General features: G+C 50.3%; 1 protein-coding gene across 1 annotated transcript in view; it reads right to left on the minus strand.

Moving 5' to 3' along the window:
• LOC135220496 (N-acetylglucosamine-1-phosphotransferase subunits alpha/beta-like) overlaps positions 1-21,257 on the minus strand; it is a 185,272-nt gene extending 164,015 nt beyond the window's left edge. The window contains exon 1 of the mRNA XM_064257634.1: positions 21,191-21,257. The gene's annotated coding sequence lies outside the window, so the exon portion shown is untranslated. The remainder of the gene's footprint in view (positions 1-21,190) is intronic.
• Positions 21,258-27,791: the final 6,534 nt, after the last annotated feature.

Raw genomic sequence — 27,791 nt, forward strand, 5'->3', positions numbered from 1 at the left:
CATAGATAGATTAGTAAGAGGGGTTCCCTCACGCACGGGGGGGAAGACATGCCCCACCCCGAACGCAAGGAAGACCCCAAATACAAAATACAACGAAGAAGCTGAGCGGGGGCAGGAAGGAAGACGAAGAATCGGATACCAAGGGAGTCGCGGGAGAGCTTTCCGACGACTTCCTGGCAGACCTTCGCTTCCCCTACCCCCGCACAGCAGTGAAAAGTAATATGAAAATGAAACAGAATACTGCCCTTGCGATTCACTTCATAGAACTTAAAGGGAAAAGATCAATTCCCGGGTAAGAACGGAAACTTGATCCAATAATATGATGCTATCATAAAATATATATGAAAATGAAACAGAATACTGCACTTGCGATTTCATTTTCACATAAAAAAATCGTAAGGATCAATTCCCGGGTAAGAACGAAAATTGATCCAAATTAAATTTCATGTAAATAAATAAATGAAAATGAAAAGAATATGACAATTTGTCTAAAATTGCATTTTTCCTAACTATACAAACCTGAGGTCCTTTTACAATAGGAAGGTACTAGCGGCAGCTGGATAGGTCGTAAGCTTTCGAACAAGGGGTTCGGTAGTTAACTGCTTGTCCGACAGGCGCGCGCGCGCGACTGGGAGGTAAACAAATCACTTTTGCTTTTGGCCCAAGCAAAAACTGCAGAGTGAGGGGTGGCATGAGGTGGGGCTATGTGTAAAAGGACCTCAGGTTTGTATAGTTAGGAAAAATGCAATTTTAGACAAATTGTCATTTGTTCCGACACGGCATACAAACCTTCGGTCCTTTTACAATAGGAAGACTCACTTCTTGGTGGGAGGAATCTGAGTCTTTTGTGAACAGACTGGTGTTCGCCCAACCTTGGAAGCCTCCCTGGTCGTAAGAGCGAGGGAGGGATCCAAGCCTCTGTCCGATTGATCGGGGTGTGCACCGCAGGATCAATGGTCAGACCTCTGGACCGAGTACTAAGAGAGAGGCAAGCGTATCTCTTCGTACCAGCAATGTAAGAAACTTGTTCCTGTACAGGAGCAAATATAAAGTCATGGGTTTGACTCTTGTAGGCATCCACTTCCCCCCCTTGTAGAAGGAAGTGGTGGATATTCTGCTCCTATCCCCAGTGAAAGGGATAGGATGGGGCTCTGTCATATAGCTCACCTGCATCTCGTCCTCATCCAGCGTAGTGACGACCGTGGCCCTCTGCCCACAGGTAGAGGAGGAGCGATGGGAGAGGGAGCCAGTCACTCACTCACTCACACATCCATCCACACAGTCACACCAGGACTCGATGCTGTTTCAGCCTGCGAGGGTCTGGGTTAGCTACACAACTTGTTGAGCAGTCCACCACGGTCCTAGGAAAAGGTATCCAAGGACCTGTGGGCAATATCCCGAAGGTAGAAGGAACGTAAAGGTAGTCTGGTTAGACCAGACCCCCTGCCTTCAGGACCTGCGCCACGGAGAAGTTCTTACGAAACGCCAACGAGGGGCCAATACTTCTGACTTCGTGAGCTCTCGGACGGGACGTACGGATGTCGTCACTACCATCAGCCTCATACGCCCTCCTGATGACCTCACGCAGCCAGAATGAAAGAGTGTTCTTGGATACTTCTTTCTTGGTGACCCGGTGCTAACGAAGAGGCGTCGACACTCAGGCCTGAGGTGTCGAGTTCTCTTCAGATAGCGCCGTAGCGCCCTCACAGGACAAAGCAGCATCTCATCCGCATCATTATCGGTGAAGTCCAATAGGGAGGGAATCGTGAATGACTCGAACCTGTCGTCAGGGATCGACGGTTTCTGAGTCTTCGCACGAAGTTCGGGACGAAATCGAGCGTCACGGATCCCCATCCCCTGGAGTGTCGTACATCATAGGAAAGACCATGAAGTTCCCCTACTCTCTTCGCCGATGCCAGGGCAGCAAGAAGAGGGTCTTGAGGGTCAGATCCCTGTCTGACGACTCTCGGAGTGGCTCGAACGGCGTTCGAGTCAGACTCCTAAGGACGAGAGTCACATCCCACGCAGGGGGCCTGAGTTCCCTGGGTGGGCAAGACTTTCGAAGCTCCTCATAAGCAAGGAGATCTCGAACGAGTTCGAGATGTCCAATCCCCTCAGTTTCAGGACGAGCGCCAAGGCGGCTCTGTATCCTTTGACTGTGGGGACTGAGAGGAGCTTCTCTCGGCGAAGAAAAAACGAGGAAATCCGCTACCTGCTGAAGAGTGGCTCTGAGAGGAGAATAGACCCGTCTACGACACCAACCACAGAAGAACGCCCACTTCCCCTGGTACACAGCTGCAGAGGACTGACGGACGTTTCCAGCCATCTCTGTTGCTGCGCTACGAGAAAAGCCTCTCGTTCGCAAGAGATGGTGGATAACAGCCAGCCGTGAAGACGTAGGGACTGGACTGCTCGGTGGTACCGCTCGACGTGTGGCTGGGCGAGAAGGTTGTGCCAAGGGGGAATCTCTCTCGGTTCTCCTGCGAGAAAGAGCCAGCAGGTCCGGATACCAAATGGCCTGTGGCCATTTGGGAGCCACCAGGATCATCCTGAGATTCGGGGTGTGACCAGTGCTCGACTGATCACCTTGCGAATCAGGCTGAACGGGGGGGAAGGGGGAAAGGCATAGACGAAGAGGTTGTCCCACGGGTGTTGAAGAGCGTCCTCTGCAGCTGCCCATGGGTCCGGCACGGCCGAGAAGAACACCTGGAGCTTCCTGTTGTGCCGAGTGGCGAACAGATCCACGACTGGTCGCCCCCACAGGTCGAAGAGCCTTTCCGCCACGTCCTGGTGTAGAGACCATTCTGTCCCTATCACCTGATCCCGACGGCTGAGCGTGTCTGCTACTACATTCCTCTTCCCTGGAATGTAGCGTGCCGACAGCTCTATTGAGTGTGCCTCGGCCCACTCGTGCACCTGCCGAGTCAACTGGTACAACGGGAGAGACACTAGGCCCCCCTGTTTGTTGACGTAGGCCACCACCGTGGTGTTTGTCGCACATCAACACCACTGAGTGTCCCATCAAGCGGTCCTGGAACTCTTGGAGAGCGAGGAACGCTGCCTTGAGTTCCAGTACATTGATGTGAAGGTGCTTGTCGTTCTCGTCCCACACTCCTGAAGTCAGCAACTCCTCCAGGTGTGCGCCCCATCCCTCGGTCGATGCGTCTGAGAACAGCTGCATGTCCGGGGGGGGGAGTGCGCAGAGGCACTCCTCTTAAGAGGTTCTGTCGTCCAGCCACCAGGCTAGGTCCTGCCTCACCTCCTGTGTCAGTGACACTGGAAAGCTTGGGGATCCGTCGCCTGTGACCAACTCTCCTTTAGTCTCCACTGAAGAGACCGCAGGTGAAGACGCCCGTGAGGGACTAACTTCTCGAGTGACGACAGGTGTCCGATCACGACTTGCCATCGCTGAGCTACCTGTTCCTGCCGAGACAGGAACTGGTTGGCTGCCTCCCTGAATCTGCTGATCCGCGAGTCTGCGGGGAGACTCGCCCTGCTACCGTGTCGATCAGCATACCCAGGTACTTCATCCTCTGCTTGGGCTCGAGATCGGACTTTTCGAAGTTCACAACGATCCCCAGATCGCGACAGAACTCGAGCAGCCGATCCCTGTCCTGTAGCAACTGCGAGCGGGAGCTCGCCAGGACTAACCAATCGTCGAGATACCTCATCAGACGTATCCCGTGCGAATGGGCCCAAGCAGACACCAGACGTGAACACTCGCGTGAACACCTGTGGGGCGGTTGAGAGACCGAAGCAAAGTGCCCTGAACTGGTACAACCGTCCCCGTCGAGGATTGAAGCGGAGGTACTTTCTGGAGGACTGATGAATGGGTATTTGGAAATACGCATCCTTCAAGTCCACTGAAAGCATGAAATCATTCTCCCTGATGGAGTCGAGCACTGAACGTGCCGTCTCCATCGTGAACCAGGGTCTGGCGAACAAACCGGTTCAGGGGAGAGAGATCTATCACCGGGCGCCAGCCTCCCGTAGACTTTTCCACCAGGAAGAGTCGGCTGTAAAAGCCCGGTGACTGATCCGTGACGATTTCTACAGCTCTCTTGCTCAGCATGGTCTTGATCTCCTGTCTCAATGCTACGTCCTTCGATGACCCTGGAACGTTACGACTGCTGTTGGACCGGGTTGGAGGTGAGGGGTGGCCGAGATTCGAAGGGTAATAGATATCCCTCCCGAAGGACATCTACAATCCAGGTCTCGGCGCCGTAGCGCTGCCAAGTTGCCCAATGGCTGGCCAGGCACCCCCCCACTTCCGGCAGCAGGTTGAGGGGGAACGCCGTCCCTAGCGTTTCCCCCCTTTTCTTCGACTTCTTCCCAGAGCCTCCACGGGAGGAGGAGGGCTGGGAGGAGGGCTGGTTTACGGCTCCCCTTGGTAGAAGTCGAAGAAGACAGAGTCTTTCCCCGGGCTTCGACGCAGCTACCGTCTTAGCCACCGAGGAAGCGCTAGCCGAGCTCTTAGACTTGGCCGCAGTCCGCGGCTGCCCAGAAGCCTTCGAGACTGCCTGGTGAAACCAGACGGTCACTGTCGTCAGTGCGCCGTCTGTCCACCGCAGCGTCCACCATCTCTCCTGGGAAGAGAGACGTGGAACTCCGTAAAGGTCCGTTGCGAAGTCCCAACGCCGCTTCACGCCCGGCCGCCCTGGAAAACCCAGAGTAAGGACAGCGTCCCTTCGTCGGAGAACCAGGTTGGCCCACAGGTTCACAGTCTGGTGGGCAAGGAAGGAGATGGCTCTTCCTCCAGACTGGCAAAGTCTCCTGAAAGGCCGAGTCATCTTCGGGAGGAAATTCCCCCGGAGTTGGCTGCGACCTTAGATACTGTGAGGGACCACAGATCTAGCCAGGAGACGGCCTGGAAAGCTGCCATGGCGGTAGATTCCAGGCCGAGTGCCTCTTGCTGCGAGAACCACAGGTTCTCGGACAGGAGCTGCTGCAAAGACACACCGGAGTCAGCCTGGCTAACTCCGGGTTCACCTGTTTGGGGGGCGGCATCGGGTCTTCAGATGGCACGTAAAAACGCCGCTGTCGCAGCAGAGGAGGTGGAAGCAGCTTGCTCGACCTGCCAGACTTGAGCGAACCGTCTTGTCCGGAGACAAGTGATTCAACCTGGTCCAGCACTGAGTCCGCAAGCTCAGAACGCGGCAAACCCACCGTTGGTCTGGGTTCCCTCTTCGGGCCCCAGAACGACTCGAGCCGGGACGTGGGCTGGATGGTGGGAGCGGCGATCCTTCCGCGAGGTCGTTGTGCTGACGAATCAGCGCAATAACCTCGGCAAAGTTCCTCTGGATCTCAGGAGTGACTGCGTCCTGCGGAGTCGGACCATCCAGTCCCTCAAACAGGAGCATCTCCCGAGACCCTCCTCCCTCAAGGGGAGGAACAGCGACAGACCCCTCTCGGTCTCCTCCAACCACCTGTGCGTACGACCTGGCTGGTCCGAGAACCGTGCCTGGTACGTACGACGCCGTGGTGGGATCCTGAGGGGCGCACCCCTCACGATCACTCCTCAATACCTCGCCCCTCCCGGTGTAACCCGAGGAGGTTGAAGGTATGGGAGAGGCAGACCTGACGCTCCCTCCTCGCTCGCTGGCAGAACCAGTGGGCTTGGAAGACTGCAGGCGATCGTCAACCCGCGGTGGCGATCGAGCTGCAGACCTAGTCGAGCCGTCTCGCTGTGGAGAACGGCTGGACCGAGAACAGCGGCCCCGGTCTCGTGTGTCAGAGGAGCTGGTGCTGGTCGCCGTACCCGATCGCTCTCTGTGAGAGTGACGGTCAGGCGACCGGCGAGCTCCACTGTCACGTCAGTTCGCTGGTACCAGCCGTGGCTGGAGCCGGCGAACGGGGGGACCTCTTCCCAGCCTCAGCCCGTGGCCGGTCATGGACCGTCACTGTCGCCGGGTAGCCAGCTGCTCGCCGGCGAGAGCGAGAGCTGGTCTGGTGAGAGTCGCGTGAGCGGGCTGTCACCAGTCTTCCGCTCCGTGCGTGAACCTGACGCTGAGCGGACTCAGAGGTCTGGTTCTTGGCTGTACGGCCGCTGTTAGGCGACCGTACACTCGGTACCTCTCTGCGAACGAGAGGCCGAGACGGACCCTGCTGCCGTGGCCGAACCACTGACAGCAGGTGAGGAAGTGCCGGTGTTAGCCGGCACTCCTCTGGTCCCCGTAGTCTTCTTCCTTGCGGAGAAGAGACGGGTCCTGCCCCGAAGGAGCAGGGTGACCAGCGGAAGAACCCCCCGTCTCACCAGAGCGAGACGGGCCCTTAGGAGTTCCCGAAGGAGACTTCTTAGGGGGGGGGAGGCGACCTTCTTCTTCTTCGGCGGGGGAGCCTTAGAAGAAGAAGGGGAAGAGGCGGCAGACGACGACGACGACGAAGAAGACGATGAAGACGACGACGACACCTTCCTCCTCTTCTTCTTCTTCTTCGTCAACCTCCTCAGGACCGACGTCAGATCTGTCATCCAGAGCGGAGCCGGGGCTGCTGTTGCCGAAGCAACAGGGCCCGGACGCACCTGTCCGAACAGATCAGCATCGGGAGCAGCGGCGCCGGGAACAGGAACAACGTCAGCAGGTGCAGGCATCACAGGAACGGCAGTAGAGACAGCAGGAGCAGGTACAGGAACGGCAGCAGTGGTCAACGTCACGTCCGTGGACAGCAGCTGGGCAGGTACGGCAGGTACGGCAGGCTGTGTGAGCGGTCCAGATGGGCGGACCAGCGGCACAGACATCCTAGGTACCGGTGGGAGGTCCAGGGGCGAGCTCTTCGGGCACACGAAGTCCGGTCGCGGCAGCACGGCAAACCCAGGTGGCGGCATCACACTCCCCCGAGTACGGCGACTGGCCCCTGCACCGATGTAGTAGGTGTTACAGAGACCGCGTGCGGGGTGTACACCAGGTGAGGAGGTGAAGCGTAGCCGGGTGTTGTAAGGGTCGTGGTGGTGGTCGTAACCGTCGCATGGGTGACCGCCACGGAGCCAGCGAGATGGTAGAGCAGCCCCTGGACACTCGGCACGCCCTGCAGCCCCAACGATGCCCACACCTGTCCGAGGTCATCCTTCGCGGCAACCGCACCTGAGGAGGCAAAAGTCGGGTGATTAGGGGGATCCTCTACCCGTTGCGCGCGAAGACGAACGGATAGAGGACCCAGAGTACAACTCGACGTCAGGGTATCTAGCGCCCTCCTCCACATCGACAAGTCAGGAGAGGAGAAGGGACCTAGAAACCCCCCCGAAGGGAAGGCGCGAGACGTGGAAGTTGAGCGGGTGGCAGGAAAGAAGACGAAGTGTCCGTCACCAAAGGAGTCGCGGGAGAGCTTTCCGACGACTCCTTTGCAGGCCTTCGCTTCTTCCTGCCCTCATACAAAGTCCACTGCGCCTCTGACCAATTATTGCAAACATCACATGGCTCGGCTCGGGGTGCATTCGCGCCCCCGACACCGAGCGCACAAATATTAGAGGGTCTATCTCCGGGAAAGAGCGGAAACTTCCCGCATTTACGCCCATTCGGTACCCGGGCATAGTCTCCGTGGGGTAGCGAGGCGAGGAGATTCCATCATTTAACCAATAAAACAAAAAAGTTCAAAATAAATATGAAAAGAGAGAAATGATTGTACTTACAATGAATTCTTTTCATACACAAACACAACCATATACTCAAGAAAGCAAACGACGAGAAGCGGGGCAGAGAGCGGTCGAACACACACGTCCACTCGCTGTGAGGCCGAAAGCAAAAGTGGTTTGTTTACCTCCCAGTCGCGCGCGCGCGCCTGTCGGACAAGCAGTTAACTACCGAACCCCTTGTCGAAAGCTTACGACCTATCCAGCTGCCGCTAGTACCTTCCTATTGTAAAAGGACCCGAAGGTTTTGTATGCCGTGTCGGAACAAATTGCAATTGCGAATCCACTTTCATTGCATTCTATTATACAAAATTAAAAGGCTCGTGCCGAGCGCAATGACACTCTCGGTAACGAACGCACAGGGCAAAAATATAATGAAAAGAGTACTTACATTTTTCAATTACACACTTTCGCCCAAAATACATGACTCGGCGCGCGCGGCCCGCCCTCGGACGAGACATAATTCAAGGGTTTCAATTCATGAAAAGAGAGGTAAATACGCCCGCATCTACGGCGATAACTCCATGTTGGTTCATAATTAAGTAATGAAAATGAAAACAGTGTACTTACAGTTTCATTTTCAAGTCAAACAAACCATTAGTAGAAAAACACAATATAACAAAGCATACGACGATGAAGCGGGCAGAGAGCGATGACGAACACGTCCTTCACACCCGCGGCCGAAAGCAAAAGTGATTGTTTACCTCCCAGGTCGCGCGGCGCCGCGACTGTCGGACAAGCAGTTAACTACCGTTCTTCCCCTTGTTCGAAGCTTACGACCGTCCAGGCTGCCGCTAGCTACTTCCTATTGTTAAAGGACCGATGTTTGTATTACGTATCGGAACAATGGTCCATTGCGAAGCCCGAGTGCCGCCTCACGCCCGGCCCCCTTGGTCACTCGGGTTAAGGACTGCGTCCCTACGTCGAAGAACCAAGTTGGCCCACAGGTTTAGCAGTCTGATGGGCGAGGTAATGAGATCGCTCTTCCTCCAGACTGGCACAGTCTCCTGAAAGAAGCGTCGTCTTCGAGAGCAGAACTCCCAGAGCCGGCCGCTACTTTGGATATTGTGAGGGACCACAAATCCAGCCAAGAGACTGCCTGGAATGCTGCCATAGCGGTAGATTCCAGGGCAAGTGCTCCTGCTGCGAGAACCAGAGGTTCTCCGACAGGAGCTGCTGCAGGGACACTGGAACCCCTTGGGAGTCAGCCTCGCTAACTCCGGGTTAACCTGTTTCGGCAGTATCGGTCTTCCGAAGGCACGTAAAATCGCCTCTGACGCTGTAGAGGAGGAGGAAGCAGCTTAGAAGACCGTCCGGATTTCAGCGAATCCTCCCGTCCTGAGACGAGATTCTCAACTTGATCCAGGACTGAGTCTGCAAGCTCTGATCGCGGTAACCCCACCATCATTTTGGGTTCCCTCTTAGGACCCCAAAATGACTCGAGCCGGGACGTGGGCTCTGCCGGTGGTAGCGGCGATCCTTCCGCAAGGTCATTATGCTGACGAATCAGCTTAATGACCTCTGCAAAGTTCCTCTGTATCTCGGGAGTGACTGCGTCTTGTGGAGTAGGACCGTCCAGTCCCTCCAGCAAGAACAGATCCCGTGATACTCCTCCTTCAGAAGGAGAACAGCGGCACAGACCCCTGACGGTCACCTCCAACTACTTGCGCGTATGTTCTGGTCGGTCCCTAGAACCGTGCCTGAGCCTTACGGCGTCATAGCGGATCGCGAGCGGCACACCTCTCGTGATCACTCCTCGGTACCTCGCTCCTCCCGGTGTAGCCCGAGGAGGTTGAAGGTACGGGAGAGGCAGACCTGACGCTCCCCCCTCGCTCGCTGGCATGACCAGCGTGCGTGGAGGGCTGCTGCTGATTGTCAACCCGCGGGTGGCGATCGAGCAGCAGGCCTAGCCTTGCCGCTCGCCTGGGGCGAGTGGCTCGGCTGAGAACGTTGACGCTGATCTCTAGCGTCAGGCGAGCTGTTTGCTGGTTACCGTCTCCGCCCGGTCCCTATGGGGAGCGGCGGTCAGGTGACCTGCTAGGCTCTCTGTCGCGGCGAGACCGGCCAGCGTCCTCTCGGCGCGTCGAGCCGCTGGTACCGACGGCCGCGGGGACCCCTTCCTCGCCTCAACCCGTGGCTGGTCAGCGACCGTCACGTCAACCCGAGCAGCCAGTTTGGGTCGCTGCGCGAGAGCGTCCACTGGCCTGGCGAGAGTCGTGTGCATGACTCCTCGCCAGTCTTCTGCTCCGCGCCGCGGTCTTGACGGCGAGCGAGCTCGGGCGTCAAACTTTGGCTGGACGGTCTCCCGTGGAAGAGCGTCCACTCGGTACTTCTCGCGAACGAGAAAGCGGCCGAGACGGAACCTGATTTAGCGGTCAGGACCGCTAACACCAGGTGAGGACGTACCAGCCGAGGCTGGTACACCTTCGGTCCCCGTCGTCTTCTTCTTTGCAGAGGAAGAGACGGGCCCCGTTCCGAAGGAACAGGAGGACCAGCAGAAGAGCTCCCCGACTCGCCGTGAGCGAGACGGGCCCTTAGAAGATCCCGAAGGAGTCTTCTTAGGGGGGGAGGAGGCAGCCTTCTTCTCTTCGGCTGGTTAGCCTTAGAAGTCGAAGGGGAAGAGGAGGCAGCAGACGACGAAGACGACGACGACACCTTCCTCTTCTTCCTCTTCTTCTTCGCCAGGCTCCGCAGGACAGACGTCAGGTCTTCCATCCAGGAGGGAGCCGGGGCAGTTGCCGAAGCAACAGGGCCCGACTGCACCTGTCCGGAAAGACCTGAGACTGTAGCAGCACCACCAACAGCAGGAACGACAGGAACAGGTCCAGGAACAGCAGGAACAGCATGTACAGCATCTGAAAAGGAAGGAGCAGCAGGGACAGCAACAGGTACGGCAGGCACGGCAGGAACCACAGAGAGCCAGGCGTCCTGTCGGCAGCTACCGTCATTCTCGGCACTGGCGGCAGGTTCTAGGGGGGTACTCTTAGGGCAGCGGAAGTCCGGGTCGGTGGCAACACAAAGAACCCATGGTGGCGGTGGCACCGTCCTCTTTGGTACGGCAGTAATAGGTTAGTGTATTGCAGCCGTGGGCGTCACCGTCATTACATGTGGCGTATACACCAAGTGCGGCGGCATGTCATACGCTGGTGTAGATATGGTGGTAGTGGTAGTGGTTACCGTACCATGATGACCACTGCCGACCCCGCCAACCGCTGAATCAAACCCCTGGATACTAGGCACTCCCTGCAGTCCCAGCGACTCCCACACCTGTCCCAGGTCGTCCTTCGCTGGTGCACATCTGCGGAAGCAACAGTCGGGTTAGTCAGAGGGGTTTCCTCGCGCCTGTGGGGGAGAAGAACCCCACCCAGAGCGGACGGAAGACCCCGAATACAACTGGACGTCCGGGTAGCGGGCGCCCTCCTCCACACTCGACGGATCGAGAGAGGAGAAGGACTCCGCTACCCCCCCCCGCAGGGGAAGGCGCGAAACGCCTGACCGGGAGGCAGGAAAGAAGACGAAGTGTCAGTTACCAAAGGAGTCACTGGAGAGCTTTCCGATGACTTCTTTGGCGGCCTAAGTCTCTTCCTGCCCTCGTACAGAACCCACTGCGCCTCGGACCAATTCATACACGTTATACATGGCTCGTTGCGGGAGCATTCTCGCCCCCGACAACGAGTACAAACCTCATGTGGATCTACATCCACGAATGATCTAAATCCGCCGCATCTACGCCCCTCCAGCCCGGGACACACTCTACGGGCGACTGGGGGGCGCGGCGAAATCTCCATTTCTTGATCACTCATATTGCAAATGACAAAAGAAATGTAAAAGTACTTACAATCATATACTCTCAATTACACTAGGAAAAAGAGGGCTGATACTCAAAGCAAACGACAAAGCGGGCAGAGCGATGACGAGCACGTCCTATCCTCACACGGCCGAAAGCAAAAGAGATTTGTTTACCTCCCAGTCGCGCGACGATCGGACAAGCAGTTAACTACCGTTCTCCCCTTGTTCGAAGCTTACGACCGTTCCAGCTGCCGCTAGCTACTTCCTATTGTTAAAGGACCGATGGTTTGTATTACGTATCGGAACAAATATGTTTTCAAGGCAGTTTTGAAATCCAATATGGCGGCTACGTTTTGCATGGACGGTTCTCATCAGTGACGGCCACCATCTTTCCCCAGCCTTCCCAGCACTCATTTGAACAATGTTAGCGTATGTATGTAACGTTTATTGATCTTACTCAAGATTGCAGTTGTAATCAGCACAATAAAACAACATTTTGTTGCCTATATTAGTGAAAGTATGAAACTTGTTATTCCCGGGTTATGGTTGGAACTGAATTCATTCTTACCTTGTAATCAGTAGGTTTTATCCATACTGCCATCACAACTGAAACTCCACATGCTATTTGATTGTAATTATACACATTTTGGTCCTTAATTCACTCCACGTGCTCGAACCACATTGCTGTTCGTGTTTTCCTAAGCACTCACTCCGTAAACAAAGTTACGAGCAGCAGACAACAACACTGATTATGAGATGCAAAGCTTTATTCCCTTAATTGTTTACTTTACTCAATATTTAGTTTAACTCTACTTCAAAATGTTTATTTAATTCATGTCCATTATTCCCTTTTTTGCAACCAAATTAAAACCCCAAAATTACAAATGTTTCGGATGTATACTTACGAGCAGACGACGTGAGGAAAAATGGCATCATCGTTGCCAATCTAGTGGAGCGTCACACTACGCCGATGCATTTACAAACTGTTTCGATGATTCTAGTTGTCATAGTAATACGGTAATGATAAAATTGCTCTAATATGTATATATACTACAAATAGATACGCTAATTTCACTTATTTCCCCGGTTTTGTGTAAGTCTTATACCTAGTTTGGAGGGTAAAACACATACCAATTGACAACACTGATAAACAATTGAAGAGCGCAAAACGCCGCAAAGAATGCCGTAGTCCCCTTGAATAAGTACGAATAAGTGCTGGTAAGAGGTGGGTTTACGATTGTTGTGATGAAAGTGCCCCAGCGTCTATGGGTACAAGTGGTGTGCAGATTTAGCACATGAAATGGGAAGTTTGTTTGACACAAGCGACTCCGTAAACATCAAGATAGCGTCAATCTTTCGAAACATTTTTAGTTGTAAGTAAAAAATTTCTAAGCGTTTTGTGAGATTTCCACTGCAGTAGGCCACCCTTTTCAGTACCCTCTGTTTAAATCTTAAAATTTGGCCTTAATATGACAATTTGTCGAAAATTGCATTTTCCTAACTATACAAACCTGAGGTCCTTTAACAATAGGAAGGTAACTAGCGGCAGCTGGGACGGTCGTAAGCTTCGAACAAGGGGAGAACGGTAGTTAACTGCTTGTCCGATCGTGCGCGCTGCCCGCGCGCCCGACCGAGAGTGAAGAATCACTTTGTTTGCTTTAGGCCCATGCAAAAAGTTGCAGAGTGAGGGGTGGCATGAGGTGGGACTATATGTAAAGGACCTCAGGTTTGTTATAGTTAGGAAAATGCAATTTTCGACAAATTGTCATTTGTTCCGATACGTAATACAAACCCTCGGTCCTTTAACAATAGGAAGACTCACTTCTTGTGGGAGGAATCTGAGTCTTTTTGGTGAACAGACTGGTGTTCGTCCAACCCTGAGTACCTCCCTGGTCGTAAGAGCAAGGGAGGGATCCAAACCTCTGTCCGATTGATCGGGGTGTGCACCGCAGGATCAATGGTCAGACCTCTGGGCCAAGTACTAAGAGAGAGGCAAGCGTATCTCTTCGTACCAGCAAGCAAGAACTTGTTCCTGTTTGCAAGAGACAATCATAAAATGATGGGTTTGTCTCAATTTGGCATCCACTTCCTCCCCCTTGTTGGAGGAAGTGGTGGATATTTACTCCTATCCCTACTGAAAGGGATAGGATGGTGCTCTATTGAGTAGCTCACCTGCATCTCCGTCCTTACCCAGCAGGGTGACGACCGTGTCCCTCTACCCAAAGGTAGAGGGAAAAGAAAAGATGGGAAAGGAGAGGAAAGTCACACCTCTCATTCCTCATCCATTCTTACGGTCACACCAGGACTCGAGCTGTTCAGCCTGCGAGGGTCTGGGTTAACTACACAACGTGTTGAGCAACCACCACGGTTCCCAAGGAAAAAGATCCAAGGAACTGTGGGCAATATCCTGAAGGTAGAAGGAGGTGCATGCGGTCCGGTTGGACCAGGCGCCTGCCTTCATTACCTGCGCCACGGAGAAGTTCTTGCGGAACGCGAGAAGAATGAGAGAAGGATGAACGAGGCGTCCGCACTCATCCTGGGTGTCGAGTTTCTTCAGACAGCTCCGTCGCACCTTCACAGGACAAAGCAGCATAGCCTTCGTATCGGAGGCGGTGACGTCCATTAGGGAGGTATTGTGAAGGACTCGAACCACTCGTCAGTTACCGAAGGTTCCGAGTCTTCGCTACGAAGATCGGTACGAAATCGAGCGTCACAAATCCCCATCCCTTTTGTGCTTGACTTCTCAAGAGAAGTCATGCAGTTACCTAAAAAAAGACGAAAAGAAGGGAATAGTCGTATGACCTATCCCTCTTCTCGACTTTGGTTTATGTACATACTCATACTGACATCTATTAAGACGAAGTAATTGATTGCTCTGGAACAACCGAACTAAGTCCACAGCATAGTTCGTAAACTGACTCGGGCGCTCTGACAGCTGCCGACTGACTGGTTCGGAATCAGTAGAGGCAAGTTGTCCAAGCATCCGGGTAAGTCACGTGACCTTCGCCCTTTAAGAGTTATGCTGAGAGACCAAACAAATAAAATATTTGTTAGTCACCGATGCCGGACGGCGCGGCGATGATTCTCTTAATGCATAAACTCAAAGGCGAAAGTCAATTGCCTTCAAAAGACCGAGGTACCCTGATGGCAAGAAAATCTCATAGACGTTGAATCTCAGCTTGTAAGGAGAAACAACACTATGTGACGTTGAAGACGAAGGTAGGCAATGAATGCAACCTACGTCTTCCAACTGAATCGAGAGAAGGAATCTCAAGATTCTAAACCTGTGCTTACAAATGACTGAAAATGCTAACCGCCATTTCATTGCTGTCCGTTGTTGCAATGAAAGCGGGGCGTTCTTCAGTAATGAAACACAGGGGAGGCCGCTTGAAGAACTGCTTCTCATGGGGCTGAACGTTTGGAAGTAGAGCTGGCAGGTGTGGGAGTAGGCGATGTCTTTCAATACATCTGCTAATCCGGGGTGAACAATGAACAATTGTACACCTCCGAAACAAGATATTTTGAGGACAAACTCAGATTCCGCAAAATCATTCGCATTATCGGGATACGATGCAGCAAGAGACTATTACAGAATTCTTTTACCGTGCGGTAAACAGAAAGATGAGAGTCGAATAGATATCTCTGTTTAAAATTCTCGCAATACCGAAGACGATGAATACTAGCGTCTCTCAGCAGTAGATGGTCATTCATGTATGCGAGAATCCCCGTTAATCAGAGACTTAAGTCCGTGATTGTTGGGCAGAGATACGGTTGTTATTCAATCAAAGCAGGTGAGAAAGACATAAACAACCGTCTATATCAAAGCGGCAGCTGATACTGAAATGCCTCGGGCAATTCAATACGCAGTAGCTGTCGCTGACTCGTCATCCTGAGTTGCCAAGTAATCCTTTCCACGAAGGAATGCGTTCGGCTAGAACCAACGAGCATAAAAAAGATATGCTCGAGCAATTATATTTAAGCGAAACGAATTTCGGTAAATATAAAAGCTTAAATGGTGTTGGTGACAACACCATAAGTATATAAAATTGAAACTGGAAACTCCTGGGAGGTTGCAGGCAACCGGGTTGCAGTTCAATTAGAATACTTTTCGTCTAAGTCGCAATCCGTAGAATAACCAGGATATGCGCCTACCCCTCGGACCATTCAACTGCTTAGCAGAATCATGTCGCGAGGTTAATATACGTAGTATATTTGTAGGATTCTGAACAACGATCTCCATCCTAAATTCTTTCCTTCAAGAAAACAAATAAGGAGTTGAGATCGACCACCTTCGTTCTCTATTAAAGAGAGTGAAGGAGAAGTCTTCCTCGAAGGAAAGCTTCAATGGTGAACAGAATACTAAGACGATAGTTCCAGCCAAACTGGATATTCCCGTCCGTTCTTCTCTATTCCAGGTTGGTCGCCTACTGTGAGATAGTCTTCTTTCAGCAGCAGTACTTCTTCCTAATGCTAGAAAATTCCAGAATTCGAGCATAGGCGAGGTTCCCGATTATCGTGTAACATATCAGGGATTCTCGTCTCGCTCACTTTGGACCGTGTCTCGCCTAAGTGTTTTTGGAGATCGTAAGAAACCTCTAACACTCTGAATGCGCTAGAAATTCCGTAGAATTCTAAGCAGTCTGCGAAACCCCAACCGAATTCGTCAAACGATATCGGCTGGTGGTCCTCTCGATTCCCCGTAGAAATCGAGAATGGGCAGGATCCCTCCTCAACGACCGGGGCTTACGTCAGGTAGGAACCGAAGGTCCCCCCTGGTAGCGCAGTCCCCAACGTGGGATCCTACAGAGAAATCTCTGTAGGATCCTTCCCCTTTCCCTCGTAGCCGTAAGGAGAGAGGGAATGGGGGAGGAATTGGATACTCGCTCGCCTTCCCAGATGGAACTAGCAGTTGGAGAAGAGTAGGAGCAGCCATCGCCTTGCAGCGATGGCCTCTCAGAGTCTGGGAAAACGTATCGTCAGGAGAAAACGTTTCCCCGAGGAGGGTTACGAACTCTCACTGTAGGTAAGGGTCTGCCGCCACTGTGAACGTCCGTCTGGGTGGGGCTGATCGACACCTGACAGGAGAGAGCCGATACCGTCCTCCGACTCATTCCAGTCCTCGTCGAGGTCGAAACCTCTCAGAGGACCGAAGGAGTATTTAAATACGGTGTCCGAAGACACGTAGAAACGCCGCCTGTCGCAGTATAGTAGAGGAGGTGGAAGTAGCTTGATCGACCGCCAGAACTGAGAGAGCCTTCTTGTCCGGAGACGAGAGACTCTGGTTCAAGACAGAATCGGCAAGCTCCGATCGCGGCATACCCACCGTCGGTTTGGGTTCCCTCTCGGGCCCCAAAACGACTCGAGCAGAGACATGGCTCTGCTGGTGGGAGCGGCGATCCTTCCCCCCGGTCGTTGTGCTGACGAATCAGTCCAATAACCTGGGTAAAGTTACTCTGAATCTCGGAAGTTACAGCGTCTTGAGGAGTAGACCGTCCAGTCCCTCCAACAAGAGCAGCTCCCAGGACCTCCTCCTTCAGAAGAAGGACCGCCAGCAACAGATCCCTGACGGTTGCCTCCAATCACGTTGCGCGTACGTCCTGGTTGGTCCTAAGACCAACCTGGCACGTGCGGCGTCGTGACGGGATCCGTGAGCGGCGCATCTCTCACGATCACTCCTATATACCTCGCTCTTCCTGGCGTATGCCGAGGAAGTTGAAGGTATCGGAGAGACAGAACTGACGCTATCCCCCTCTCCCCCTGACGGTCACCTCCAATCACTTGCGCGTACGTCCTGGTTGGTCCTAAGACCATACGTGGCACGTGCGGCGTCGTGACGGGATCGTGAGCGGCGCACCTCTCACGATCACTCCTAGCTACCTCGCTCTTCCCGGTGTAGCCCGGAGAAGTTGAAGGTAGTGGAGAGACAGACCTGACGCTCCCCCCCCAGCGTCGCTGGCAGGACCAGCGTACGTGGGGGGCTGCAGCCGATCACCAACCCGCGGTGGGTGATCGATCTGCAGGCCTGGCCGTGCCGCTCACCTGTGGCGAGCGGCTCGACTGAGCACGTCGACCCCGGTCCCGTGCGTCAGACGAGCTGCTGCTGGTCACCGTATTCGCCCGGTCCCTGTGGGAGCGGCGGTCAGTGACCTGCAGAGCTCGCTTTCGCCGTGAAAGACCGGTGAGCGTCCATCGCGGCACGTCAAACCGCTGGTACCAGCCGAGGCTGGTACCGTCGGTCGAGGGGACCTGGGGGACCTCTTCCCAGCCTTAAACCGTGGCCGGTCAGAGACCGTCACGTCCACCCCGAGGTATACCGGCTGGTCGCTGCGAGAGCGGCCTGCTGGCCTGGCTAGAGGTCACTGAGGCGTCTCTCGACAGTCTTCTGCTCCGTGCCTCGGTCATGACGCTGAGCGAACTCAGGCGTCTTAACTTTGGCTGCACGGTCACACCCGAAGGAGATCGTACACTCGGAACTTCTCGCGGACGGAGCCGACCGAAACCGCGCCGGTACCTGGCTTAGCAGCAGAGCTGCCAAGACCAGGCGAGGGTGTACCAGCGGTAGCCAGCACACCCTTGGTCCCCGTCTTCTTCTTCTTCTCAGAAGGGGAGACGGGCCCCGTTCCCGAAGGAACAGGAGGACCAGCAGAAGAACCCCCCGTCACACCGGAATGTGACGAGCCCTTCGAAGTTCCCGAAGGAGTCTTCTTAGGGGGAATAACAAAACCCGGTTACCAGCTGGTCGCTGCGAGAGCGGCCGCTGGCCTGGCGAGAGTCACCTGAGCGGTTCTCGCCAGCCTTCTGCTCCGATGCCGTGGTCTTGGCGCCGAGCGAACTCTGGCGCCGAAACTTTGGCTGCACGGTCTCCCACGAGGGAGAGCGTACACTCGGGTATCTCCCGCGAACGAGAGACCGAGCCGGAACCTGGCGTAGCGGCATCGCCGCTAGCACCAGGCGAGGAAGTACCAGAGCTAACCGATACTCCTCTGGTCCCCGTCTATCTCTTCCTTACGGAAGGGGAGACGGGCCCCGCTCCCGAAGGAGCAGGAGGACCAGCAGAAGGGACCCCCCGTCCACCGAGGTGGGACGGGCCCTTAGAAGTTCCCGAAGGAGACTTCTTGAGGGGGGGGAGGCAGCCTTCTTCTTCTTCGGCTTATGGGCCTTAGAAGTCGAAGGGGAAGAGGCAGCAACAGACGAAGATGACACCTCCTCTTCTTCGTCAGCTCACGCAGGACAGTCGTCAGGTCCTCCATCCAGGCCGGAGTCGGGCCTATTGCCGAAGCAACACGGCCGACTGCACCTGTCCGGAAGGACCTGGGACTGGGGAAGACACACCATGGGCAGGACCAGCATGGACAGGCGCAGGAACCAGGAGCGACAGGAACAGCAACCAGCTCAGGAGCGGCAGGAACAGCGGTAGCGGTAAACACAGAAGGGACAGCCAAGCCAGTAGCGGGAACCACATCAGCGACAGGTACGGCAGGCCAGCCATCGCCTCGTAGAATCATCGGCAGCCAGCGTGGTACTGGCGGCCGGTCCAGGGCGAGCTGCTGGAACAGCGGAAGTCTGGGGCAGGCAACACGAAGAAACACAGGCGGCGGCGGCATACCCCTCCTCGGTACGGCGGCGACCGGCCCTAGAAGCGGCAGACGGCGTCACCGACACAGCAGGGGAGTGTAGACCAGCGGGGGGAAGCAGCATAAGCGGCCGTGAAGGTTGTAGTGGAGACCACTCCAAGGTCACCGCCCCAGACCTCGCTAGACTCTGCAGCAGATCGTGGATGCTAGGCACGCCCTGCAGCCGCAGTGGTCCATACCTGTCCAAGGTCGTCTCCCACGGCTGTAGCACCTGCGGTAGCACAGACAGATTAGTAAGAGGGGTTCCCTCACGCACGGGGGGGGAGACATGCCCCACCCCGACGGAAGGAAGACCCCAAAAACAAAATACGAGGAAGCTGAGCGGGGCAGGAAAGAGACGAAGAATCGGATACCAAGGGAGTCGCGGGAGAGCTTTCCGACGACTTCCTGGCAGACCTTCGCTTCCCCTACCCCCGCACAGCAGTGAAAAGTAATATGAAAATGAAACAGAATACTGCACTTGCGATTCACTTCATAGAACTTAAAGAGGGAAAAATCAATTCCGGTAAGAGCGGAAACTTGATCCATAATAATATGATGCTATCATAAATATATATGAAAATGAACAATACTGCACTTGCTATTTTCACTTTCACAGCTAATAAATCGTAAGGATTAATTCCCGGGGGAGGTAAGAGCGGAAATTGATCCAAAATTAAATTTGATGCAATTAATAAATGAAAATGAAAAGAAAACTGCATTGCGAATCCACTTTCATTGCATTCTATCATACAAAATAAGAGGCTCTTGCCGAGCGCAATCAAGCTCTCGGCAACGAACGCACAGGGCAAAAATATAATGAAAAAGAGTACTTACATCTTTCAATTACACACTTTCGCCCAAAATACATGACTCGGCGCGAGTGCGCCCGCCCTCGGCACCGAGACATAATTCAAAGGGTTCATTCATGAAAAGAGCGGAAATCGCCGTCTCTACGGCGATAGCTCCATGTTGATTCATAATTAAGTAATGAAATGAAAACAGTGTACTTACAGTTTCATTTTCAAGTCAAACCAACCATTAGTAGAAAACACAATATAAACAAAGCATACGACGATGAAGCGGGCAGAGAGCGATGACGAACACGTCCTTCACACCCGCGGGCCGCCGAAAGCAAAAGTGATTCTTCGCCCCGCGCGCACGATCGGGTACAAGCAGTTAACTACCGTTTCTCCCCTTGTTCGAAGCTTACGACCGTCCCAGCTGCCGCTAGTTACCTTCCTATTGTTAAAGGACCGAGGGTTTGTATTACGTACGGAACAATTCTAACTTTGGAGAAAATACTTACTTCGAAAGGAGAGTAGAGGTCTTTAGCTCCGTTTTTCACCACAAGAAGTCGCGACTGATGCCCATCTCCAGTGTCAGGACGCGTTATAATGTACTTTTTCGGAGGGTGGCTAGGTGTTGATTTGTAGGTGGCCCTGCTTGGCCTGCTGTGAATTCTACCCTAGTACTTTCGAAAGGAGAGTAGAGGTCCTTGAGCTATTCCTCTCACTACCAGCAACTCATGACTGATGACCATCTCCGCGTCAGGACGTGTTAAAGTAATTTATTGGAGGTGGTGGGGCCAGATATGTGCTAGTCAGTGGGTTGGCCAGTCCAGTCGTTGTTTACCCTATTGATTCGCTGTCCAAGCTAGCCTCACGGTTTAAGCTCAACTTGGTAAGATACTATAGGAGCTGTAACTGTTTTCATTCATTCTACCTACTAGTACATGCTCTATTTACACAAAAAAAAAAAAAATACCTACCCTTCTTCCAAAGAATACAAAAAAAAATACCTAGCTACTTGCTACTACCCTAGCTACGGCCTACTACTGGCTAGGTAGCTAAATGCTTCGTGCCTTGAGAAATTTCATATAAATACATTACATACTAATAAATTTATCTCGTTTTGGAGAAATTTACGTACATATTCTTATAAGCATGGACTAAAGAAACAAATAAAACGGAATCAACAGGCCGGTCCGGGCCACTCTGGCAAAACGAGTTGGTCAGGATCTGACGAGAACAGGTCAAGATCCCTCTGACACTTGCAAGCAAACTTTAAAGGCAAAATATGCGTAACACACACAAAATACCCAAAACATGCTACATTCTTGAACAATAAACTGATCTACAACGGTTTCGGGCGCTGTAATTACATGTAATAGATGCTGGACAGTCTCGGAACACCTGTGAACACAGAGCATACTTATCACACGAATTTTGGCAGAAGAAGAATCCAAAACATTCCAGAAATAATAATGTTTCATACACATCACAAATTAAAATAACTTTTAAATGAAAAAAAAAGTTGTAAAACTATACTAAAAATGTAAAAATATAGAGTGTACCTAATAAAATATTTCTTGTTACGATCTTCCAAGGAAAATAAGGAGTACAAGAGACACAGAGTTGCTGTAGATCACGAGACATTACTATGACGTCACTTATAAACAATGGTCCCTGAGATGCTTGTCGATAGCAAATATCATTTATTTTCCTATTTTGCGAGATATCCGACTAAGTGAAAGGGATATTAAATTGAAGATTAGAAATAAGGATGTGACAGGAATGCAATGAAAATTATAAATTTTACGAATTTAATGGAACAGGATAAACGATACAAAACAATTGACCTAAAAGTAAATAGAAACACGAGCAACAACTTGACAAACTGGAGTATAGAGTATAGTATATGGAAAATTTGATGAGAGAGAGAGCGGAGAGAGAGAAGATGAGAGAGAGAGAGAGAGAGAGAGAGAGAGAGAGAATTGGCAATGATGTATCTAGCCTATTACTTTGTTAATTAAAACATTTTAAATTATGTAACGATTAGTTGTGAGTAGCCCATGAACAGGTGTTAGTCCGACAGGTAAGAGCAACACATGTAAGTTGACCAATGTGTGTGAATATTGGGGGGATTGACCGAAATGAATATTCAATAAAGAATTAAGAGAAAGATGAGGAGTAAAACCGATGGTGCCACATTCTGACACGTTGCACTAGGCAAACCAACATTTAAAATAATATAGCTTTCATTTATTTATTTATTTATTAGCATTAACTAATTGCTGGTAGTTATAGTAAGAATGAATATGGTGTATGACTTTCTGGGTATCCCAAACCTACTTAGTACTGTTACGGGAGGATTTCCCCCCCACCAAGACATTAAGTTACGAGAATAATAATACTACTGTATAGCACATAATACATATGCACTGTTGTCAGTCTTCTTGCCTGGAGACAGGGGTCGGAGAATGGTACTGTGTCATAGTTGACACGGTAGGTATAAAGACTGACGTTTAGTTAGTTTGTTTGTATGTTTGCTTTTACGTTGCATGGAACCAGTGGTTATTCAGCAACGGGACCAACGGCTTTACGTGACTTCCGAACCACGTCGAGAGTGAAGTTCTATCACAAGAAAAATACATCTCTCACTCCTCAATGGAATGGCCGAGAATCGAACCCGCGACCACCGAGGTGAGACGCTAGTACCATAGCAACCACGCCGCTGAGGCGCTAAAACTGACGTTTAGGCTGCCTGGGAGTTAGGGTAGGCCTGTCTTACCTGCTATTACATGATATTCCTTGTGTGTATGGGTCTTATTACTGATGAGGCCAGGTGATGTCTTCCCACTGGAAGGCAATTGAAGTGCTGATTTCCATTGTAGGGGCAAGGTACGATGGTATGGAAGAAAATTCCTGGTACTCAGCTCGTTTCTTTATTACTAATTACATCATGCCGAATTTCTCTCAGGCCTAGTCTCCTAGACTTGGTTAATTTACCTAGTCTTCAGAACTCCTGGACTAGATCCCTGGACTAGATAATAATTTGTATTAATAACTTGGTAAAATAGCCAAAATGAAGGGTGGACCGGTTGACGTCCTTCTTCCTCCTTGAGAGCATTCATGATCCTTACATGTGTTGCTAGTGTTACCAAAATGCAGACGAAAGATTCAGGACAGCGCTCCCATACTCAAAGTGAAAGAAAAACTAAACAAGGGACTGGCTACACTGCCACGCACGGTGACGCACCCGACGTTCACAACAAAAACGAAAACATTTCACAGTTCCAATCACTCTTACAACAGTAGTGTAAAGATATTAGAGGAAGATGATGAATCAATTCCTAAATAAATCACTAATAATTAAAGGAATATTTTTCTCATTACAGTACTACTGTGCTTGTGTGTTCGTGGTCTCCAAAACGCCATACTATTAAAGAGTGTCACCGTTCACAAAGACTCTCTCTCTCTCTCTCTCTCTCTCTCTCTCTCTCTCTCTCTCTCTCTCTCTCTCTCTCTCTCTCTCAGACGTTGTCAAATAGAACTCCATAACTTCTCCATATTGGTTGTTACAACCCCTGTGATATCGTAATTTCAGTGTTTTATCCTTGGGTGCCTCCCATAACAATTTTTTAGTACTGTATATAGGCGTACAACCTACATTTAGGTATAAGAATACTCAGTAATCTTTTGAGAAATTTCTAGCGTGGATCATTTGTACGACTCCTTTTCTGAAGGCCTGGATTTTATTATGATGACCTGCCTGTTTGCATGGGTGCCTTACCAAAACATTGCAAATCTAGTGTTTCGCCAGCGTAATGTCGCTGATGTATTGTAGAAAACTGCTGATATATTGTAGAAACCCATCTCTGGAGGTTAACGACTCCTGGAAAGAGCCTGCACTTTTTCCATGATGCAGAAATATCAGGGAAATCACATTTCCACTTGATTTTTATCATTTAATCGCCCGCCAAACATCTTACAGCGAACTGCAGAGTTGTTACCTACTATTGCTTACGGTAACACAATCATCGCTGGTGACGGACGTGCATGAGAAAAACCGTGTTGGCGGCTGCATCTAGTTCAGCTATGCACGATGAATTTAGTTTACTGCTACTGATTGAAAGTTTGTCCTGTTATTAAATCCCAAATGTATGCGGTCAATTAAGCGGTTCCTAATAGATTTCAGTGTGGTTTTCACATTCTGACATAAATCCTGCGACAAATAATAAATAAAATGAAAAGCCCAACAAACATAGTTTGGGGATTATTTTCAAATCATTATGAGAGAGAGAGAGAGAGAGAGATTGTCAGCAGGAGTCTCTACTCTAGACAATCCTCTTATTTCTATCAAGTGTTCCTTCTCCCGTGCGACTCGTACGAGTGACTGAAGTCCTACTGCAATACCAGGATTAATAGATACAGGGTTAGACCGCTTCTGACCAAAATAGGACAATCTCGCGCATGACGTCACGTGGCTGATCTGACGGAGGTTCAGGTGAAATAAAAAAATAAAAAAAAAAGTTATCAGTCAATATTTTGACCCCACCAGAGTGAAGAGCAAGGAAACTATCTTCCAGTGCCTGAAGATTAAAAGGGACCTCTCTCACACAAGGTCGTGAAAGAGACAGGTTATGGGTGTGGGCAAACAATTCCCATAGTGACCTTTAATTTATTTGCTTTCTTGGTTTTCTATTATGGCTGTGGTGAAACTAAACTGAATTTTAGGGCCACATTCGGTAACGATTTCATTCAACCTTAAGCCCTCCTGACCTAGCTTTGAATGAGACCAGTTACAGTGCTGTGGAGTTTACTAACTTACTTAAAGTCAAGAAACATTGCATTTTTATTCAACAAAAAGTGCAGTTAAGAAACAACCAACTGTATTTCCTGCACCAATTCTTTTTTGGGTGATGCCACACGGGTTCACAAAGACGTATTTAAAAGTTTAAAACACATAATTAATAGAGCACAACAATTATCCAAACTACATTAAGAAGCAAGAAAACTAACATTACTGCAAAAATTAACAAAACGTTACGTTACTTCGATAGAAAAAACATAAATGGCAAAACAGGAGATCCCAGAATATCCTTATGAAGAAGTTACTGCAATGGCGACGACAATTCATTAGGTGATGTGTGGCTGGATTTTACAAGAATATCTTCTTTCACTTGCCCTCGTGAGTCATCTGCTAAAATCAGAGAGCTTCACCTTTCCACCCTAGAAGAAAATTCGGGAGGCGTATATGCATAACAGTTGTCACATCTACAAATTACAGGGTTACGTAACAAACATCAATTTAAAAATAAACATCAAGTGCTTTAATCGTAAGCCAACATAAAAAAAAAAAGGGGGTTTGGGGGCGGGGGGGCAGTCCTGAAGGCAAGCATAAATTACTGGCATGTGCCCATTACAATAAGAAATAATATAATATATAGTCTCCACAGGAAGAAGTTTGACACTGTATAATGATAAGATGGACAAAATTTGCAAAAAAAAGTGGTTTATTACTTTGAATATCAATGTACTAATTTATACAAACTCATTGCTATAGTTAATATAATAAAAACTACTTCTGTGGAGCAAAATAATCATATATCAACGTATTTTCATAGAAACTGGGAAAATACTTCAAAACAAGTACTCATAAAAAACTAGGAAATTTTATTCAAGGGGAATAAATGGCAATTTTTGACAATGGCCACCAACCAATTACGTCACAAATATGCGCAGTAACGACGTGACGGTCTAACCCTGTACTCTGTTATTCCTGATGCATACATTAGGTTTTGCGACATATGGAATCTTTACAATCTTTTTGGTTCTAGCCTCGGGTCTTTCTCTATAGGATGGCCACTATTCTTGTTGTAACTTCAGTTGCGTGTCATCTGCGCATGCGCTCTTACTTGGGCCCATATGGTGCGTGTGATCATCCAGATGCATTATACCTGCGCCAGCATGCTGCATGTACTTGTGTAATGTCTATGCTCATGCACTGCGTGATGCTGCTCATACCTGGATGCTGCATGTACTTGCACACTGTCCATGCTCATGTTCGTTTATCTGTGCCTCTCTAAGTACTGCACATGCATTTGTTTAATATCCTGCTTGCGCTCTGTGCAAACACTACCCGAAGCAATATGCCCGAGCAGGATCGGATTTGTCTCACCCCTTCCCATGACATGGCAGTCTTCTTTCCTGGGACTTCTTTGATAGTTCTGCCACTTTATAGTAGTCCCTCTTACTCTTCATTCTAGCTCCTGCCCATTTTTGTCACTCCACACACCCATACCTGAGTATTTTCATCTATACTGCACCTATTTCTTCTTCTCTTGCACTCTCTTTACCGGCCATGTTTTCTGCTCCATACACCAAAAGCTGGTCTCACTACTCTCTTACACACTCTTCCTTGAACCTCCACTGAGTAGAGGCAAATAATCATTAGCAAATGAGAACTTCTTGTGCATGGGGAATTTTTTCTTCGATTTTATTAATGGAAAAAAAAAAAGGAAAAAAAAAGAATTATAGAGGGTTTTAGTAGTTTATTTGAATGACTAGGAACCAAAGTTAATTATTGTTACATGTTATTCAAAGAATAGGTTAGGCCACAAAGGTGAGATATCTAACTTGAAGCCATACTCGCTCACTCACTCCACTGGCTGCGGGCCTCCAAGGCTCTTTGCCGCTGCTACAAGAAGTTTCCAACGACCACGGTCCTGTGCAACGTCCCACCAATCCCCTGGACCATCCACTCCAAGCTTTGTCATGTCCCTTTTTATGTTATCAGATCATCTCATGCGGGGCGGGGGTCTTCTGGAGGTCGTCTGCCCTCTAGTTGTCCTCAAGTAATCTTGCTTATTAGTCTATCCTCATGAGCCCTGGCCACATGCCCATCCACCAAAGTCTCTGAGCCATATCGTGCCTGTTATCAGGGGAACCTCTGTCATTTCCCTCAGTTCATTATTATGCTTCTTCTCCATTGCCCATCTCCGCATCAAAGAGGCGGTCCACATATCCTCCTCAAGATTCCATTCTCAAACACCTCCAACCTTCGTTCCAGATCCTTTGTCAGCCTCCAGGTTTCGCAACCATACGTTAACATGGGTCTAATAATGGTTGTATAGGCCTTCACCTTTGTTCTCCTTGATAAAGATATTTCTATGAGCACTTTGGCTAAAGCCCAACTACATCTGGTTGCTGCTGCTATTCTTAATTTTACCTCTTCTTCTACTCTATTTTCAGCTGTAACTGTTAATCCCAGGTATTTGAAGTTCTCGACCGCTTCCAACTCCATATTTCCACAGCTGATGTTACCCAGTATTCTCTCCTGCATTGAAACCTTCAAGATTTTGGTTTTAGCCTCACTTATTTCCAGGCCAACTTGATTTGCAGCTTCTCTAAAAATGCTTATTTTTCTATCAATTTCCTGGATGTTTTCACCGCAAAAGTCAATATCATCTGCATAAGCTAATCTATCACACCTAGCCTCCCCAAGATGTACTCCATTACCCTGTGGTGTTTGACTCATGACCCATTCTAGCACAAGGTTAATGAGAATCGTAGACAGTACGCATCCCTGCTTTAAAACGTTGTCAACTTCAAAAGGACCCGTTACTTCCCCTTCAATCCGCACTCTGCCTCTCATATTCCTGTAACACATTTTGGTTAGGCGTATAAGCTTCTCTGGTATCCTGAATTCTCTCAGTATCCTCCACAATGCCTCTCGTTGTATACTGCCATATGCCTGCTTAAAATCAATAAAAGCATGCCAAGAGTCGTTATCATATTCCCAATATTTCTCAAGGCTCTGCCTTACAATAAATATTTGGTCTATGGTTGATCTAGACGTTCTGAACCCTGCTTGGTAATCCCCTACTATGGTCTCACTGTGTCTCTTCAGTCTATTATACAATAGCTTAGCTACAATACAATCTTATATCCGACAGTTAAGAGACAAATGCCTCTATAATT

The sequence above is a fragment of the Macrobrachium nipponense genome, chromosome 2 (assembly GCF_015104395.2).
Source record: "Macrobrachium nipponense isolate FS-2020 chromosome 2, ASM1510439v2, whole genome shotgun sequence".
Lineage (NCBI taxonomy): Eukaryota > Metazoa > Arthropoda > Malacostraca > Decapoda > Palaemonidae > Macrobrachium > Macrobrachium nipponense.